Raw genomic sequence first — 21,082 nt, 5'->3', positions numbered from 1 at the left:
GGTGCTTTGCCAGAAGGAAAACCTTTGCCTGGGTCATGTCTATGATGAAGCTTAGATATTCCAGACAAAGGCGTGAATGAAAGGCAAACTTTTGGAAGTTGATTACCTGAAAGCCTGAGGAATCTGGATAGTAATTTGGACATTTGCAGACAATTGCGAGGAAGATGAATCCTTCATAAGAAGGTCACCTATTCAGTAACTTGGATGCCATGAGCTCTTAGGAGGGCGAATAGGGATGTATATGTACATTGGTGGTGAATACTCCTGCGAAGCACAAAAAATGTTGATAAAAAGGTGGGTAGATGGGAATATGGAGGTAGGCATCCTAAATGTCTACTGATCACAAGCATGTCCCTTGTCTCAGAGAGGCAATAGTTGCCCTTACAGTTTCCATGCAAAACTTGTGAACACAAAGTACTTGTTTAGGGATTTTAGATCCAGAATACGATCAATACTCCTGTTAAGTTTTGGTACTAAGAATAGGTTTGAATAGAATCCTTTAAAGATGTCCTTTAGAGGGGCCAGAACAACCACTCTGGGACAATAGATTATCCAGGCCAGTTTGTATATCTGACTGGCTTTGGAAGAATTTTATTAATTTTTATTTTTTTATAAGATTCTTCGAGTTTATACAACCAATCACACAAAACAGTTTGCCTAATAAAACAAAGGGCATGAGTTCCAAATGTAGAATAGCGGTTAATGAATGCACAGAACGATTTTCATACTTCGATATTTGGTGTGTAGGAAAATCAGTAAAACAAGATATACAGGACACATTAGAACGGGTGTAGAGAATATACACAGTGGATATGTAGGAAGGAGTGTTCTTACTGCTAAGACTTTCCCCTAGTTTGTAGACGTGATAACTTTTGCGCAAACCAATCAAAATACACTTATTAAATTTTTTTTTTACCAAAAATGTACCAAAATACAAATTGGTTTAAAGGGATGAAAATTTTTGATTTTAAAACTTTTTTTTGGGAATGTTATATAGCAGAATGTGAAAAACTGGATTTTTGACTTACCGTAAAATCCTTATCTCTGAAGTTCATTGACAGACGCAGCTCCATATTCTTCTTAACCATTGGGTTATGCTGCCCCCTATAGGACACTAGGCAGGAAAAAAAAAAAAAAACTTTACAATGCCTATGGGGCAGTCCCTGAGGACATATACCCAACTCACTCTGCTAAAGTTTTGTTGCAAGCAGTGTCAGACATAAAAACCCCAACCCACTCAGAAATATAGGGGCGGGTGCTGCATCTCTCAATGAACTTCAGAGAAAAGGATTTTACGGTAAGTCAAAAATCCAGTTTTCTCTATCGTTCATTGACAGACGCAGCTCCATATTCTTCTTAATCATTGGGACGTCCCAAAGCAGTATTTGTATGAGGGGTGGGAAAACAACGCAGAGAAAGAACGTAATTCCTCAAAGGCTAAACTTAGGCAACCAGGAACAGCTGGAGTTCACCTAGAAACAACATACAACCTCAAAGAGAAACAATTGCTCTTTTAAACAGCAGCCTGCACAACCTTGCGGCCAAAAGAAGCATCAGAGGATGCCAACACATTTACTTTGTAAAATTTAGTGAATGTGTGCACAGACAACCAAGTTGCCGCCTTGCAAACTTGTATTACTGACGCCTGATGGCGAAAGGCCCAAGAGGCACTCAGCGCCCTAGCAGAATGCGCCTTCACAGGGAAAGCTGGAACCTGACCCTTAACCACTTCAATACAGGGCACTTCCACCCCCTTCCTGCCCAGGCCAATTTTCAGCTTTTAGCACTGTTGCAAATGAAATGGCAATTGCGCGGTCCCCACAAATAGAGTTTTCTTTTGGTGGTATTTGATCACCGCAAGGTTTTTTCTTTTTTGCTAAACAAATAAAAAAGGGTGAAAAGTTTGGAAAAAAAAAAAAAAAAACTGAATTTTTGTAAAATCTTACCTGTAAAATTCCTTTCTCCGAGTCCTCCGACAGTCGCCGCCTCCTCTAAGTCATCACTGTTGGGTATTGACTTCCCATCCGCAGGAATAGCTAGGCATATAGACTTAGTCCAAAGACAAAAGGCATTAGCATATACACACCCATGGGGGCTGTCCCATCTGGTCAATACCCCCCCTGCATCACCACTCCCAACTCAGTTTGGTAGCATAGCAGTAGGCAATAAGAACCCCAAAAGAGGGGTGGGGGCGGCGACTGTCGGAGGACTCAGAGAAAGGAATTTTACAGGTAAGATTTTACAAAATTCCGTTTTCTCTTACGTCCTCCGACAGTCGCCGCCTGTCCCAAAGCAGTATAGACATGAGGGGTGGGAGACGCAACCGTAGAAAAGGCAACGCAGTACCCACATCAGAGAAAGGAATCTTAGATGCACCGTAAGAGAACCAACTGGGCAACCGAAAAAAAAAAAAAAAAAAAAAAAAACAATGCTCAACAGGAGCAACAGCCCAGGAAAGCAAACGCCAAAAGCCAGGAACCCAGAAAAAAATTCAAGGGTCCATCATGGCACTGCTGCACTGAGAACTTTGCGGCCAAAAGAAGCATCAGCTGATGCCAGAACATCTACTTTGTAAAATTTGGAAAAGGTGTGCACCGACGACCAAGTCGCCGCCTTGCACACCTGGGCCACCGAAGCCCGATGCCAATAGGCCCAGGATGCACTCAAAGACCTGGTAGAGTGCGCCTTAACAGGTAAGGGCGGAACCCGTTCCTTCAAGGCGTAAGCCTGCTCAATGGTCTGTCTGATCCATTTGGCAATAGTCGCCGTGGACGCAGCCTTGCCCTTCCGAGATCCCTCAGGAAGGACAAATAGGGAATCCGTCTTCTGAAAGGATTCCGTAGACGACAGGTAAACCCTGATTGCCCTGACAACATCCAAGGAATGTAAGGCAATCTCCTTTGGATGTTTAGGCTTCGTACAAAGCGAAGGCAAGGCAATGTCCTCATTTAAGGTGGAATTCAGAGATCACCTTGGGAAGGAAGGATGGGGGTGGTCGCAAAACCACCTTATCCTTGTGAATTATCAAGTAAGGGGAGCGGCAAGACAACGCAGCCAGCTCCGACACTCTGCGAGCCGAAGTGATCGCCACCAGAAAAGCAACCTTTTTCGACAGCAGAGGCAACGATATCTCCCTGAGGTTTTCAAAGGGAGCGCGCTGTAACACGGACAGAACCAAGTTCAAGTCCCATGGAGGTAAAGGCTCCTTCCTGGGAGGAGCCAAATGTCGCACACCTTGAATGAAGGTGCGCACCAAGGAATGAGACGCCACAGGGCGTTGGAAAAGGACAGCCAGAGCAGACACCTGGCCCTTTATCGTGGCCAGCGCCAGGCGCTGATCCACTCCAGACTGGAGGAAAGCCAAGATTCTCGACACCGAGTAAGAACGAGGGGAGAACCCCCTGGACTCACACCAGGCGATATAGGCTTTCCAGGTACGGTAATGGATCTTACCAGAGGAGGATTTCCTAGCCTTGATTAGGGTAGGGATAACCTCAGGGGATAGACCCTTGTCCTTCAAGACATGGGTCTCAACAGCCAGGCCATTAAAGCCAGCGACTGTAGGATGGAAGATCGGACCTTGAGACAGGAGATCTTCCCGCAGAGGCAGACGCCACGGAGGCGCTACTGCCAGGTGAACAACGTCGGCGTACCAGGACCGGCGAGGCCAGTCCGGCGCCACCAGAATCACCATGTGCAGTTCCAAGACCAATCTGCGAAGGAACCGGGATAGTAACTGAATCGGAGGAAAGGCATACATCAGACGATACTGATGCCAAGGGGCCACCAACGCATCCGAGGCGTCCGCCAACAGATCGCGCGTTCTTGCCACGAACCTTCCCACCTTTCGATTTAGCCGGGATGCGAACAGATCCACGTCTGGGGGATCCCCACCTCGCACACAGCATCTGAAAGACCTCCGGGTGTAGGGACCATTCCCCCTGGTCCAGGGTCTGGCGGCTCAGATAGTCGGCCTGCTAATTTTCCACACCCGGAATGTGAACTGCTGAGATCGCCGGGACATGAGTCTCGGCCCAAGACAGAATGTCGGTCACCTCCCGGGCCGCTCGAGTACTTCTGGTGCTCCCCTGGTGGTTGATGTAAGCCACCGCGGTAGCATTGTCCGTCTGTACGCGAACAGGCAGGCCCCGGAGACGGTCCGACCACTGGAAGAGACAGTTTTATCGTTCATAATTCCAGCACATTTATCGGGAAAGAGGACTCCTCCGACCAAGTGCCCTGGGCAGACAGGTTGCCCAGGACTCCACCCCAGCCCGACAGGCTGGCGTCCGTGGTAACCACTGTCCACACCAACGAACGGAAGGACTTGCCTTCCGCCACCGACGGGGACTGGATCCACCATAGAAGAGCCAATCTGGTCTGGCGACTCAAGGAGACATCCAGATCCAAGGACTGAGGTAGTCTGTCCCACCTGGCCAGGATCTCCGTCTGGAGAGCCCGCGTGTGGAACTGGGCAAAGGGAATCGACTCGAAGGCCGACACCATCAACCCCAGGCCTCGCATACAGGTCCTGAGTGACGAGGACGGATTGTCCCTGAGGGACCTGAGTTCGTCCCGCAAAGTCCGGAGCTTGTCCTCCGGCAAGAACACCTTTGCCTGAGCAGAGTCCAGAACCATTCCCAGATAGGGAAGGCGACGCCGATTTTTGAACGTTGATGGTTCTTCCGAACTCCTGGAGCGTCTGTACCGTGACGGACAGATCGCGCACAAGGTCCTGGCTGGCACGCGATCTCAGAAGCAGATCGTCCAGGTACCCCAGGACCGCAATGCCCTGGGTCCGCAGCAGGCCCAGAACCGGCGCCAACACCTTGGTAAACACCCTTGGTGCCGAAGCGAGACCGAAAGGTAACGCCACAAACTGGTAGCGGTCCTCTGCGATAGCAAACCGAAGGTACCGCTGATGACCCTCGAAAATGGGGATGTGCAGGTACGCATCCTTCAGATTTATCGAAGCCAGGAATTCCCCTGGACTCAAGGAGGCACCAAACGGACGGAGAGACTCCATTCAAAACTTCCGAACACGCACAAAGCGGTTCAGCGCTTTTAGGTCCAGAATAGGACGCACTTTGCCCTCCTTCCTGGGCACAGTGAACAGATTTGAATAAAACCACCGAAACCTGTCCCGATGAGGCACCGGGACAATCACTCCCCAAGCAAGCAGGTCCTGCACCGCTTGATGCAAGTCCTGCAGACGCCCCGGAAGCAGATGAAGATTGGAGGGAAAGAATCTGTCCGCTGGCCGGGAAAGGAATTCGATCTTGTAACCTGATCAAACGATTTCCTGAACCCACCTGTCCGATATCCGGAGCAGCCAAGGTTGGAGGAAACCGCGCAAACGTCCCCCCACCCCTGAAACGGGTGAGGGCGACCCTTCAGGCAGAGGCGGATTGTCCCGCCGAGCCGGCATTGCCGGCCTTCTGCTTACCCGCCCAGGGCTTCTTCTGGTTGCCTGAGCCTTGAAGGGCTTGCCCTTGGATTGGTTCCGAAAGGCATGAAAGGACCCCCTGATTGGATCTAGGCGCAGAACCCCGTTTGCCACGGAAAGACTTGTTCTTCGGGTTCTGGGGCAGCATAGTGCTCTTGCCCCCCGTGACGCCTTTCACCAAGGTGTCCAACGCCTCGCCAAAAAGGCGAGAGCAAGCATAGGAAAAATCAGCCACAGTTTTCCTAGAGGACTGGTCAGCCGACCAGCTCTTCAGCCATATCAGTCGCCGGGTTAGTACCACGACACGAGAGAGGCGAGCCACCAAGGGGGCCTCATTTAAGGCTGCATCACACAAGTACATGACTCCTTGGTGGATCTGATACACCATTTCCAGCCGGGCAGGGGGCACGTCATCAGACACGAGATTGCCCCTAAGCATCTTAATCCAATCAGCCACCGCCTGAGCCACCAGAACGGACGCGAAAATGGGTCTGAGCAACGAACCTGCCACCGTATAGGAATGGCGGGCTAGAGACTCCAACCGCCGGTCCGTGGGATCCCGGAAAACTGGGGTATCCTCAGTAGGAACCAAGGTAGCCTTGTTCAAAACGGCCACAGTGTGGTCCACCTGTGGAGGCACACACCATCGTGATTCCGTAGCCGGCGCAAAAGGATAAAGCAATTTGAACCGACTAGGTACCAGGAATGGACGTTTTAACGTGCGCCACATTTTATTAACAGTGTAATGGAATTCCGCTGGGCAGGGAAAAACCTGCGCAGACTTGCGGGTCCTGTGCGTCCCAAACGAGGACACAACGCCCTGAGGACAGGGCTCATCCTCTAAATGCAAAGTTTAACAGAAACAATTAACTCATCCATGGTCACCCGTTCTTCAGGTGACCCTGGGGAGGATGTATCAACACCCTCCATTTCAGCCTCCCCCTCAGACCCCGGGGGGTCTAAGGATGAGCGGGACCCTGAAAAGGGCACGCTCGCAGCAGCAGCAGCCATATCCCCATCTGAATCAGAAGAGAGAGACAACCTGGGCCTCTTTCTCGCAGCCCGTTCAGACATCAGCACTTCCATATTTGCCACCAAAGTCGCTACTACAGCAGCCAGATCGGGTTGCAGGGGAGCCACAGGAGAACTGGGGCCCCCCACTAAAGCTGGAGGAAACTTGCTTTCCTGAGAATCCATGGCTCAAGTTATCAGAACAAACTACAGTGCAAAAACGGTGTACTGTCCCCTTTAAGAACGCTGCGGTGTGCGCAGCCCACCGCTACTGCTACAGTGATGAAAGACCCCCAAAGGAGAAAAGAAACTGAGCCAGAAGTGATATTCAGAGGGAAATTGAAAGCGATAACCTGCAGAGCGTTGCTACCAGTGTCCTTGCTGCTGATGGAAAGGAAGTGCTGCTGGAGAGGGCTGCCCCATAGAGATGCATTGGAGGCTAGGCCATAATGGCCGCCGACATGCGGCCGGAACGATCGTTCCACCGCCCACAAAATGGCGGCGGATGGCGCCAAAATGACATGCAGGATCGCCCCAGAGGAGCTATACATGTGTGCCCATATCAAAGATGGCGGACCGCGCGAAAATGCACCGCTGCGGTCGCCACACAAGCACCAACGTCTGCACCCCCAACATGCACCTAAGGTGACACAGGGACAGGGACCCCCAGGCAACATACAGATCTGCACAAGTGATCCCCGCAGGAATTGCACAGGGAGTCACACAGGCACAGACATGGAGAACACACAGCAACACAGACTGCCACCCCAAACAAAGGCCCCACACAAAAAAGTACTTACCTGTACCAGATGGCGTGGGGAGCCTCCATGCACGGAAAACCTCTGTCCTCATCTGACAGGGAGTGCCGTGAGCCAGGGACATGACACTGCAGCACCGCAGATGTGTCCTGTGAGGTAACCACCTCACGACTGCATCCCTGTAGCGAACAGGGATGGGTCATTCGTAATGCCAGGGCGAACCATAGCTGAACGCTCGATGGCGGGCTGGGGGTCCATCTGACCCTTTTGCTATGGAGAACCAGGGCGGCCAGTCCGAATCCCAGCACCGCATGATCCATCTTCATCCGAAGAGAAGACTACACTAGAAGCTGACAAAATAAACAGCTAGTAAAGTAAAAGAAAAAACTGACATTTTCAAAGAAAATCAAATAAAAGATTAGGAAGGCTGAGACTGAAGCCCCAGCACAAGGGAAGCCATACTATTACTGACGCTAGGCAGATTAAAACTGAGTTGGGAGTGGTGATGCAGGGGGGTATTGACCAGATGGGACAGCCCCCATGGGTGTGTATATGCTAATGCCTTTTGTCTTTGGACTAAGTCTATATGCCTAGCTATTCCTGCGGATGGGAAGTCAATACCCAACAGTGATGACTTAGAGGAGGCGGCGACTGTCAGAGGACGTAACAGAAAAAAGTTTGTTTAGGTTATAAAATTTTGTAAATACATACATTCTTTCCTGCACTGATGAGGCCGCACTGACAGGCACCGATGAGGAGGCACTAATATGCAGCACTGGTGGGCACTGATGGCAACGATGGGCACTGGTGGGCGGCACTGATGGAGGGCACTGGCAGGCTCCCTGAGCACTGATTGCTGGTGCTGGTGGCATGGGTGGGCAATCCCCGGTGGCCATAGGTGGGCAATCCCCCAAGGGTCTGCACTGGTAATCACACCTCTGATTACCAGCACAGACCCCTTCCCTGTCAGGAGAGCCGCCAATCGGTTCTCCTCTACTCATGCCTGTCAGGCGCAAACTGAGGAAAGCCGATCAACGGCACTTCCTATTTTCTATGTGACCAGCTGTGATTGGACACAGCTGGTCACATGGTAAAGAGCCTATGTCATGGGCTCTTTACCGGGATCGCCGCTCTGTGCGCCCCTATTTGTCCTGAATCAAGGAGGTCCCTGGTTTCCGGACAGAAAACGAAGATGCCCCCCCCCCTCCCCAGATATGGGCGACGGCATCCCTTCATGCAGTCAAAGATTTGTCCGCAGATCTGGAGGGGCCTGTTATCGGCTTACCCGACCATGTCTTCTTGGAGCCCCCAGATGACCTAAATGGCTTAGGTCATTTTCCCTGCGTACCGAAGGCACGAAGGGGCTGCCTGTGTGCTGAAAAATAAGGGCCCCCGTCCATTACGCGGTAACTTGCCCTTAGCGGCTAGTGGAAGAGGACTACTCTTCCCACCTGTGAGTCCTTTGATCAGTTCATCCAAAAAAAGACCCAAATAGGAGGTCCCCCCTAAAAGGGAGATCTGATAGAGCTTTTTAGAAGCCTGGTCCGCAGACACCACACCATGCGTGGTTACCATTATTGCGTTTTGAACAACTCCACTGACTTCTGACAATTTTGTCACAGTATGTGGGAAAAGGGAGTACCTTTGCCGCTTTTAGGGGCTCTGTGGGCCCCAAGGGGACCAGCGCCCCCCATATTAAAATTTTCTGCACCGATCCAATCAGTGCATCCACCAGCGTCCTTGCATGCACATGTGCAGTAACAAAAAGGAGTCATCCTCACCGCAGAGCACCCGAAGTACGTGGCACCCGAAGTACGTGGACGGAGACCCAGTAGAGTCGCAATATGCTAAGCTCACCCTGAGAACATAAGCAAGGGAAGTCAACGACCACAGTACTGCAAGGAGAAGCCGGCTAAAGTTCCACAAAAAGACCCCAATTAGATCCAAGGGTCGCCCACCATAAATGTCATAGCTTCCTATAAAGGGGAAGAGGGGGGCGGCCCACCATGACACAGACGTGCAGGCAGAGTACCCCCACACAATGCCCCCACAGCTCCCCCCCCCCCTCCGGTTCAAGGGGGGCACCAGGCAGTCCATATGTCCACCCCCCTGAGAGGAGGGGGGGGGGAAGACGCCCATCAGCTGCTCTATAACCCTGGTCAGCAGCTCAAATAGCCTGGTCAACAGCTCAATTAGCAGCTCGGACAGCCAGTCGCCAGTTGTTCGCAAACCCGCGGCCTAAATTTGGGGCCCGATCCGGTTGGGGGTCTGCCGTCAGCTCGATCAGCAGCTTGGACAGCCTGGCCAGTCGCCAAGACAGCTTGGTCTGGGTTTTTGGCCCGATCCCGCCACGTGAGGCATCCGCCGGTCAACTTGGTCAGGCACCTCATCTCGGCCAGCTTAGTCAGGTACCCGGACAGCCGTGAGTAGGCTGCAAAGCCGCGGACTAAATTTTCGGCCTGACCCAGACATGCAAGGCCCAGACCCGCGGATGAAGAAACATCGGCTCCCCCCAAGCCTATAACCACAGCAGGCAGCCCAAAGCACATACCTGCCCCAGTCACTAACCCCCAGGAGGCCTGGAACTTGCTCAAAGACCCCCGTGTGCGATCCGGACAGCCCGTCAGCAACAACTGCATCCACCGCCCCTTACTGGAGCAAGTGGCAAAGCCAGCTCCTACCTATCACCAGGGGGGCATGGGGGTAGGTTGGGGCCAAAAGACCACCATGACTGTTAATGGGGCTGGGGGAAATGGAAGGGAACGCGGGGGGTCCGACCATCCCAAGGAGGGGCCAAAGCCCACCTCGACACCGCAAGAACTATGGGGGGACGCTACTCACCATACTAACGACAATCAGGTGGGCGCCACTCCAGACTACCTCTCCACTTGGGGTGGGAGTGCTGAGGCCAAGGGGCACGCTGCGACTCAGGCCGAACCAGTGTGCATCCCGGCGAGGTGTTTCACTCGCGGGCTAGCCTCCGTTCATTGGGGCTCTGTTGTGGAGAGGCCTAGCTGCACAGGCTCACTGGCCGAACTGGATAATTGCAGTTTCCTCAGGAACATAACTGGCTAAAAAAAAATCAAAATTTTAACAAAAGGTTCACTTTAAAATAAAAAAACAAGCTAAGACCAAAGTCCCAGCTGGGAATTAGGTCCTACTCCTAAACTAGGCAGAAACAAACTGAATCCTATAGCCGTGTTGGATGCATGCCTTCAGGGACTGCCCCATAGGCATGGTAGAGTTTTTTCCTGCCTAATGTCCTATTCCTGTAGGGGGCAGCATAACCCAATTGTTAAGAATATGGAGCTGCGTCTGTCAATGAACGATAGAGAAAATCGTTTTTTTTTCCAGAATTGCCGCTTTTTGTTTATAGCGCCAAAAAAATAATCGTAGAGGTGATCAAATACCACCAAAATAAAGTTCTATTTGTCTGAAAAAAAGGACATCAATTTTAGTTTGGTATAGTGTTGCACGACCGTGCAATTTTCCGTCAAACACAGGGCCGAATCGCAAAAAATGGCCTGGTCATTAAAGGGGCAAATCCTTCCGGTCAAGAACTGGGTAAAAGACTGATATCTCCACAGATTTCTTTCTCAGGCAGATCACACCACCATCTACCCTGAATCTGCCTACATAAGCATATCCTAACAACCTCATAAGCCTTGCAAGATTTGCGCAGAGACAAGGGCTTTTGTCTGATCCGGCCACATCTGGAGTATGCTGTCCAGTTCTGGGCACCGGTCCGCAGGAAGGATGTGCTGGAACTGGAGAAAGTCCAGAGAAGGGCAACAAAAATGATTAGGGGAATGGAGGACATCAGCTATGAGGAAAGGCTACAAGCACTGAACCTTATGCGACCCTAGCATAAGGAACAAACTATTCAGAGAAAGGAGATACAATAAGACACGTGGCCACTCACTAAAACTAGAGTAAAGGCGGTTTAACCTTAAAGTACGTAAGGGGTTCTTCACTGTAAGAGCGGTAAGGATGTGGAATTCTCTTCCACAAGCAGTCGTATCAGCAGGGAGCATTGATAGTTTCAAAAAACTATTAGATGGGCACCTTAGAGACCACAACATACAGGGGTATACAATGTACGGTTAAAAGCAAACACACACATCATAGGTTGAACTGGATGGACTGATGTCTTTTTTCAACCTCACTAACTATGTAGCTATTGGAGCCAACCCTGGGACCTGTAACCAGGGGTCCTATAACTCAAATTTAAAGGGGGTGCCTCCGATTTCAGGATTTGCCTTTGAGGAATTTAGTATTTACTTGGATGCGCCGTTGCTCAAAAGTAGGAGGGAGAGGCACTATTCCATTTCAATGGGATGCATTTATGAGCAAGGAACAGCAGGCAAAAAAACCCAGTCCAGGCATGGGACATAAATAATTAATCAAGAAAACCCAGGATACATGTCAGTTCATTTTAAAGGGATACTTAAAAAACTTGGTTAATTACCGATTTGTTATAGTAGTTACAAGCATCTCAAGAACATATATAGGTGGTCGGATTGAGAGACGAAAACAATGAGGGGTAGAGTCAAACTATTTTGTACCCTTTGAAACTACCAATTGAACCCATAGGTCTGGGACATCTGTGACCCAGAGAAATGCAAACTGTAACAGACAACCCCCCACTCATGGGAATAAAGGCACCCTTCATTGTGGAGAAGGATTTGTAGCAGACTTAGTGGGCTTTGTTTTCCAAATCTTAGACTGAAAAAGGGGCTGCATTTTGGCTTTGAAGATAAAGCCTGAGGAGAGCAGTGTGGTGAACTGCTTTTTGAGGAGGTAGAAGCCCTGAAGGTGGAGCTTTTGGAGCCTTCCACTGTGGGGAGCAGGACATTTCCACCTGTGACATCCTTTATGAACTTAACGTGCCATGACTAAGAGGTCTTCCTTTCAAAAAGCATACGAGTGAGGCCGCTTACAGGCAGCTTCAGATGACCAAGCTTTAGGCCATAAGAATCTAAGCATATGGACAGAAATGTGTCTTGACTTGTTCCATAGCATCAATATAAAGGTGAGGAAGGCAGTGTTTAACTTGGAAAGGAAGGATACTGTTAAATGTTTGTTGCCCTAGTCCAATTGGCTGTAGCCTGACAAAACAAACTGCATCAATAGCTGGTTGGAAAACTCGACCTGCAAAAGCAAATTGAGCTTTTAAAAAAGTGTCTTTATCTGTCTGCATAATCTTTAAATGAAGGAATATCTTCTATAGCATAGTTAGATGCTGTAGACTGAGATAGCAGGGTCTAACCCTGGGACAGTCCATTTTTTTTGTGAACTTTGGACTAGATGTACTTTGCAATGAGTCTCCTTTTTAGGAGAAACAAAATTGTCATGAATTGCCCTTTTTAGACTTTGCAGGTCTCCTAGTACACAAGTACTCAAGGGGGTCGGATGAGATTAAGAAAAATCAAGTGCGACAATACCAAGGTTTTTGTGCACAGCAGAAGTGAGCATACCAACATTGGTAAGCATATTGTGTGCAGACATACCATGTGGCTTATGGGTGGCTGAGGGTGAAAAATGTTTTGCGGTCTCCTCAAAACTTTTTTTTTTTTTACCTTTTCTATTTCTAAAAGGAGGTAGTTCCACTCCTGACTCTGGTAGAGGAGGTAGATACGAAGCTTAGAACTTTTGGGCTCTGAACAGGGTCCTGCTCGAATGCAATGTAGTCAAAAGCAGTTTGAGTGATTTATGGCCCGTCAGCCGAGTGAATTTTTTCCTGAAATTTTGCTGCAATTCTCTTGCTCCTGGTTTCCTCTATTGCCACCAGAGAGGGTATTCCCCTGTGAGGGGTGGAAATGGGGTAAGCGTTTTCAGAGAAGTATACACAGAAACCCAGACCGTCCTGTAGCTAAATCCTTGTGACAACAGGGCAGGAGGATGCGCCCGAGTACCTTAAAAGAGCTCTGGGCAGAAAACTCAAGAAGTTAAATAGACTCCCTGGTTTCCCGCTGGTTTAATGTAGGAAAGAATACTATTCAGGAGACACATAAGTATATTACAAGTAGTGAAGAGGTTAGGTCTCATACTTGCTATAGGGCTACAGAAACGTTCCAATAAGAACAAACCTGTTTTACCTTTCCATGTCACTGGTCATCGCTCATCAGTGGTGCACCCCTGAAGAAGCCTTTAAGGTCTAGGATAGATATGAATGGTCCATTGCCCCGGACTTGTAAAATACCTTGCAGTTATCACAAGCATTGCACAAGTGTGAGATGAGCACCCAAGCAAGATCCAGTGCCTGAAGTAAATTAACAGGCAGTCCACACAGCACGGGGTCAGGGTACAGTACCCAAGGTTTTACAGAGATTGCACCGATCCGGATGCACTGCTTCTATTGTTCTAGAAGGCAGGGAAGAGTTGATTTAGGAATTCAAAATAAAAACTAGTTTAGATCAGAAATTTCTCCCTAGGGAAGAAGGAATCCATTACCTTCAGGACTCCAGCAAAAAACTGAGGTCTCATGGAACGGGGTAGGGTTTTAGGGGTATGCCCGAGGGGTGGGTCCAAAAGCTTTTCCGATGTCGGAACACCTGAAGGTAGCAACCTGTAACTCAGGGTCTATGAATATCCAGCCTGTGTCCTGTACGATTAAGATAAGGATTTTCAAATTTTGTAGAATAAGGCTGGCCACACAATATACAATTTTCTTATTCAATTCTTCTTTAGATTTACCAAAACCATAGAAGGTCAAACCTAAAACACCTTTGATTTTGTATGCACTCAGACAGGCCATTGCACTACATAGTCAAAAGTAAATCTAAAGGAAACTGAATACATTCTTTAAATAGAGACTTTGTTCCTGCTTAGCAGATGTTACTTATTTTTGCAACTAGGACTAAGCAGCACCTTATTCTGTAAAGGTAATGAATGTATGTTTTTTGAATTAGCCGAGTAACGCAGTGAAATGAGTATTACCTAACCAGCCAGCATTCAGTGGTCTCCTGCATTATTTGTTAATGGCAAAGTGTAGTGTACGTAAAAAGGAGTCAGGAGTAAAATACTTTGAGTTACTTTAAATAGTTTTAATACCCAATTGTTAAATTTAAGCAGTTCAGTTTATTGCCCTGTTGAAGATACCCATTTTACTATTTAAATTCCATACACTATATTCTGCAGGGTCAATTCATCTTTCAACACGATTAGATCTCACAGTGGTACCGACTAAAGGACTAATCTGATCATAAATATGGCTGCCCCCACGTACATGAAGAATTACAAACTATACATATTTTTAGCACATCTGCACATATTGATAAGATCTAGTTATCATATAGTGTTTACATGTATATCTAAAAACAGCTGTAAATGCCTTTTAATTTAGTTTTATACATGGTGTGGTACATTTATGTAGAGGTCTTGTTACTACATACTGTAGGTCAAAGTTCAGTGTCATAAAAATGCTTGACTCTTCTTTGTAAAAAAATAGCACATTTGCACATGCTCCTACTGGACATTGCACTAGCACAACCAAAGCATGGAAAAGGCAGAGCAGCCACATTTAAATTTTGTTAAAAAAAAAAGCAAAAAAAAAAAAAAAAAAAAAAAAGGCAAAAATACAAAAATGGCACAATTGAGGAGTCTCTGTAAGGGAAATCAGCAAATGCGCAGGGAAATTCCAAGATGTAGGGAGAAAAAATAGGAAGCTAGCGTCAAAGGTATTTGTTGGAATAATCACAGAAGAGATAAGTATTTTAACATACCTATCATATACAATATTAGAGATGCAAAAAAAAAAAATTATATATATATATATTATATATATATATATATATATATATATATATTTATATATTTATATTATACAGTGGATACGGAAAGTATTCAGACCCCCTTACATTTTTCACTCTTTGTTATATTGCAGCCATTTGCTAAAATCATTTAAGTTCATTCTTCTTCCTCATGAATGATGTACACATAGCACCCCATACTGACAGAAAAACACAGAATTGTTGACATTGTTGCAGATTTATTAAAAAAGAAAAACTGAAATATCACATGGTCCTAAGTATTCAGACCCTTTGCTCAGTATTTAGTAGAAGCCCCCTTTTGATCTAATACAGCCAGGAGTCTTTTTGGGAAAGATGCAACAAGTCTTTCACACCTGGATTTGGGGATCCTCTACCATTCCTCCTTGCAGATCCTCTCCAGTTCTGTCAGGTTGGATGGTAAACGTTGGTGGACAGCCATTTTTAGGTCTCTCCAGAGATGCTCAATTGGGTTTAAGTCAGGGCTCTGGCTGGGCCATTCAAGAACAGTCACGGAGTTGTTGTGAAGCCACTCCTTTGTTATTTTAGCTGTGTGCTTAGGGTCATTGTCTTGTTGGAAGGTAAACCTTCGGCCCAGTCTGAGGTCCAGAGCACTCTGGAGAAGGTTTTTGTCCAGGATATCCCTGTACTTGGCCGCATTCATCTTTCCCTCGATTGCAACCAGTCGTCCTGTCCCTGCAGCTGAAAAACACCCCCACAGCATGATGCTTCCACCACCATGCTTCACTGTTGGGACTGTATTGGACAGGTGATGAGCAGTGCCTGGTTTTCTCCACACATACCGCTTAGAATTAAGGCCAAAAAGTTCTATTTTGGTCTCATCAGACCAGAGAATCTTATTTCTCACCATCTTGGAGTCCTTCAGGTGTTTTTTTAGCAAAAGTCCATGCGGGCTTTCATGTGTCTTACACTGAGGAGAGGCTTCCGTCGGGCCACTCTGCCATAAAGCCCCGACTGGTGGAGGGCTGCAGTGATGGTTGACTTTCTACAACTTTCTCCCATCTCCTGACTGCATTTCTGGAGCTCAGCCACAGTGATCTTTGGGTTCTTCTTTACCTCTCTCACCAAGGCTCTTCTCCCCCGATAGCTCAGTTTGGCCGGACGGCCAGCTCTAGGAAGGGTTCTGGTCATCCCAAACGTCTACCATTTGAGGATTATGGAGGCCACTGTGCTCTTAGGAATCTTAAGTGCAGCAGAAATCTTTTTGTAACCTTGGCCAGATCTGTGCCTTGCCACAATTCTGTCTCTGAGCTCTTCAGGCAGTTCCTTTGACCTCATGATTCTCATTTGCTCTGACATGCATTGTGATCTGGAAGGTCTTATATAGACAGGTGTGTGGCTTTCCTAATCAAGTCCAATCAGTATAATCAAACACAGCTGCACTCAAATGAAGGTGTAGAACCATCTCAAGGATGATCAGAAGAAATGGAAAGCACCCGAGTTAAATATATGAGTGTCACAGCAAAGGGTCTGAATACTTAGGACCATGTGATATTTCAGTTTTCCTTTTTTAATAAATCTGCAACAATGTCAACAATTCTGTGTTTTTCTGTCAGTATGGGGTGCTATGTGTACATTCATGAGGAAGAAGAATGAACTTAAATGATTTTAGCTGCAATATAACAAAGAGTGAAAAATGTAAGGGGGTCTGAATACTTTCCGTACCCACTGTGTGTGTGTGTATATATATATATATATATATATATATATATATATATATATATATATATGTGTTAACTTCATGTACAAGGGATATAGTTGTTTAATATACTGCCATCTTGTGGTCATTTCGGTTACTGCATCTTTTTCAGTGTTCCCTCCTATTCTATGATGTATTTCCCCTTCCTGTTTAGTTAGTGTGTAGGAGAAAATAAAGTACTGAGTGCAGAACCACGTTGTGTCTGTGGAGTTTATCAATGGTAGCAGAGGATGGTTTCCAACTATAGAGTACCACCTAAGTTTGATGAAATCAGACAATACGAGTGCTGGAAAAATGAAATTAGTATTTGGAAACTTGTTACGGATTTGGACAAGAAGAAGCAGGCACTAGCGGTGGTGTTAGGGCTCGAGGGGCGAGCCAGAGAGACCGCTTTGGAAATACCCGCGAGCGATCTGAATGAAGACAATGGTATGGAAACCTTGTTAGCTAAGCTGGACTCTATTCTTGAGAGAAGAAAAAGACCGCGCTTATGAAGCGTACTCTCATTTCGACTCGATTTCCAAAGACAGCGCGATGTCCATGGCAGACTACATCATAGACTTTGAGCAGAGATACAACCGCATGAAGAAATACAACATGACCTTGCCTGACGCTGTGCTAGCGTTTAAACTACTGGACACGGCTTGTCTTGAAGAGAAGAGTAGGCAGCTAGCACTTACAGCGTGCACGGATTTAACATTTGCATCCATGAAGTCAGCGTTAAAACGGATTTTCGGAGGAAAAACCAGTGGAGCAAGTGGAGGCAGCTTGACTCAAGATGCGGCGTTTTTCACGGAGCAGAGGCCACCAGGTAAATTCAGACGGAACAACAGCCAGTCACAGAGTAGACAGTGGCAGCCACAGCAAGGTACAAACCCGCTCGACAAATATGGTAAGCGAACAAAATGCGTAATTTGTCAGAGCACGTACCATTGGGCCAAAGACTGTCGTCATCAGAGAAATGAAGTAAAGCTAGCAGAAGATGAAAATGTCGAAGAGTGTAACATTACACGGTTTACAAAAGTTATGATGGACTCGGAGATCTTCCTAACTGAATCACTGGGATCAGCTATCATTGACACAGCATGCACACGTACTGTTTGTGGTGAAAAGTGGCTGGATAGTTACATGAAAGACCTGAGCCAAAGCCAAATAAACAAACTGATGCAAACAGAATCTTCAAGCTGTAGACCTTTCAGATTTGGTGATGGTCAGGTGGTACACTCCTACAGAAAGGTAAAGCTTCCCGCTAAGATCGGACCAACAAAATGTCACATTGAAACGGAAGTTGTTCCTGTTGATATCCCTTTACTGCTAAGCAAAATGGCTCTAAAGAGAGCAGGAACTGTTTTAGACATGGAGAATGACAAAGTTGTCATGTTCAAGCAACCAGTGCCTCTTGAGCTCACTAGTTCGGGACACTACTGTGTCGACATTAGAGATGGTAATACTGAAGTGGACACCAATGAAAGTGAAGTTCTTGTCATCACAGCAGAGATGTCTACAAAAGAGAAGCGTAAAGTTCTCCTGAAGCTTCACAAACAGTTTGGCCATGCCTCTGCAGACCGGCTGCAGAGGCTTATCCTCAGCTCTGGAAATACTGACAAAGACTATCCAGTTATTCTGCAAGAGTTTATCCGTGACTGTGAGGTATGTCAAAGATATAATAGGACCAAGCCCAGGCCTGCTGTGGGTTTGCCTTTAGCCTCAGAGTACAATGAGACAGTAGCAATGGATTTACATGAGCTGGAACCTGGCATATGGTACCTCCACATCATCGACCATTTCACACGCTTCAGCGGTGGAAACATTGTGAGAACAAAGAAAGCCTCTGAAATTGTCAACTCTTTCATTCACTCGTGGATAAGTGTTCATGGTGCCCCAAAACGGATATACACTGACAACGGTGGTGAGTTCAATAATGAGGAGATAAGAGAGATGGCAGAAAAATTCAACATTGAGATGAAGACCACAGCGGCATACAGTCCTTGGAGCAAAGGGCTGCTGGAGAGACACAACATGACTCTGACTGAGATTCTTCTGAAGGTGAAAAGGGAAAACGGGTGTGGCTGGCAGACTGCTCTAGACTGGGCTTTAATGGCCAAGAACAGTATGATTAATGTGCATGGTTATAGTTCACACCAGCTGGTGTTTGGTCACAGTCCTAATCTTCCCTCCATTTTGGTTAATAAACTGCCTGCTCTAGAAGGCACTTCTATGAGTACTAGAGTAGGACAGCACCTAGCAGCATTGCATGCTTCCAGAAGAGCATTCACAGAGGTGGAATGCTCAGAAAGAATAAAAAGAGCTTTACGAAAGCAGCTTAGGCCTACAGATGAAAAGTATGAGACAGGAGACAGAGTGTACTACAAACGAGCAGACAGTACAGAGTGGAAAGGTCCTGCTGTAGTGATCGGTCAAGATGGCTCTGTAGTGTTTGTCAGACATGGTGGTATCCTTGTCAGAGTACACCAGTCCAGGCTGAATAAAGTTAATGCACAGGATGGGGATACACTTGTACTACCCGATATTCCTGGAGATAGTACAGAAAAAGAAAATGTAATGTACACGGATATGTCAGAAAATTCAGATGATGAAATGAGTGTTAATAGAGAAGTGCAAATCCATGAAAACACAGAAACAGATGATAAGAGAAGATGCGAGACAAACTAATGAGAGGGATGCTACTAATACAGTGGGTTCCACGGGTGTCAAACTGAAAACAGGTCAGACGGTGACATTTACAAACAGAAATGATGAGACAAAACACACGGCCAGAGTTTTAGGCAGAGCAGGGAAAGCAAAAGGGCAATATAGAAACTGGTACAATGTGCAGTATCTTGAACCAAATGGCAACGAGGGTCAAAAGGAAGCTTTAGACATGTCACAAGTTGATGATCTTCTCACTGAATGTGAGAACACCGATGGCGATGTACTTATTACCAAAGACATCTCTTTTGATGCTGCTAAACAGCAAGAGATTGACAACTGGCAAAATAATAATGTTTACCAAGAAGTCACAGACAAAGGTCAGAAATGTATCTCTACTAGATGGGTCTGTACGTTAAAGGAAACTTCTAGTGGTGTTGTTCCCAAAGCCCGCCTTGTGGCGAGAGGTTTTGAAGAAGTCAATATGCATGAATTACAGAAAGATTCTCCCACATGTGCATCAGAATCACTCAGGCTACTGTTAGCTGTTATTTGTCAAAACAAATGGCAAGTGAACTCTATGGATATTAAGTCTGCTTTTTTGCAGGGAATGGAACTCTCAAGAGACATTTACATTCGTCCCCCACCAGAAGCGAGCGTGGACAATGTGTTGTGGGAACTAAAGAAATGTGTGTATGGACTTGCAGATGCTTCCCTCTACTGGTACAACAAGGTCAAAGAACTCATGCTGAAAAGTGGGGGTAAAATGTCACGGGTTGATCCTGCAGTGTTTTATTAGCAGAATGAGCAGTCTGAGGTAACAGGAGTACTGGCATGCCATGTGGATGATTTTTTTTGGGCAGGTTCAGAGCATTTTGTAACCAATGTCATCCCTGTGCTTAAATCTGCATTTCACGTGGGTCGTGAAGTGTGAGAGTTTTTCATATGTGGGGATGAACATTGCTACTGTGGGTGGTGTAGTACAGGTGCATCAGCACAGTTATATTGAAAACCTACAACCAATTCATTTGCAGGCAACACGTGCTGTGCAGAGAGGCCCCACTGAATGAGAAAGAAAGAGAACAACTCAGATCCAAAATAGGACAGGTTCTGTGGGTTGCTAAACAAACAAGACCAGATGTTATGTTTGACACATTTAGCCTAGCATCCAACATTAAGAATGCTACTGTTCAGTCCATACATGAAGTGAACAAAGTGATCCGTAAACTTAAGTCAGAGAAGGTAACACTTAAGTTTCAATACTTGGGTAACAGTGAGGATTTGAGTTTGGTAGTATTCAGTGATGCTTCACTGGGCAATCTTCCAGATGGAGGTACACAGGGTGGGGCTCTAATTGCCCTCATGGAAAAATCAGGAAAGTTCTCCCCACTGTTTTGGCAATCTAAAAAAAATAGACGTGTGGTAAGAAGCACACTGGCAGGAGAAACCCTTGCCATGTCAGATGGTATTGACAATGCTATGTTCTTGGCTATGCTCTACTCTGAACTCACTACTGGTAAAGCTGATCTTAATGCTCTTCCTCTTATCTGTGTTACTGATAACCATTCCCTGTTTGACGCTCTTAAGTCTACAAAACAGATCACAGAGAAGAGACTAAGATTAGAAATAATCGGTGTCAAAGAGCTCATACATGCTAATAAAATCAAAGAAGTGCGTTGGTCAACAGCCAAGTCACAACTTGCTGACTGTTTGACAAAAAAAAGGTGCT

At 46.8% G+C, this 21,082-nt stretch overlaps 1 protein-coding gene across 4 annotated transcripts in view; it reads right to left on the bottom strand.

Annotated features, from left to right (window-relative positions):
- Nucleotides 1-21,082, bottom strand: part of ANKRD17 (ankyrin repeat domain 17) — a 331,682-nt gene that overhangs the window by 131,081 nt on the left and 179,519 nt on the right. The window lies entirely within an intron of this gene.

The sequence above is a fragment of the Pelophylax lessonae genome, assembly GCF_965119305.1.
Source record: "Pelophylax lessonae genome assembly, chromosome: 1".
Classification (NCBI taxonomy): Eukaryota; Metazoa; Chordata; class Amphibia; order Anura; family Ranidae; genus Pelophylax; species Pelophylax lessonae.
Note: the sequence above shows the minus strand (reverse complement) of the source record. Positions and strands in the feature narration are given on the sequence as shown.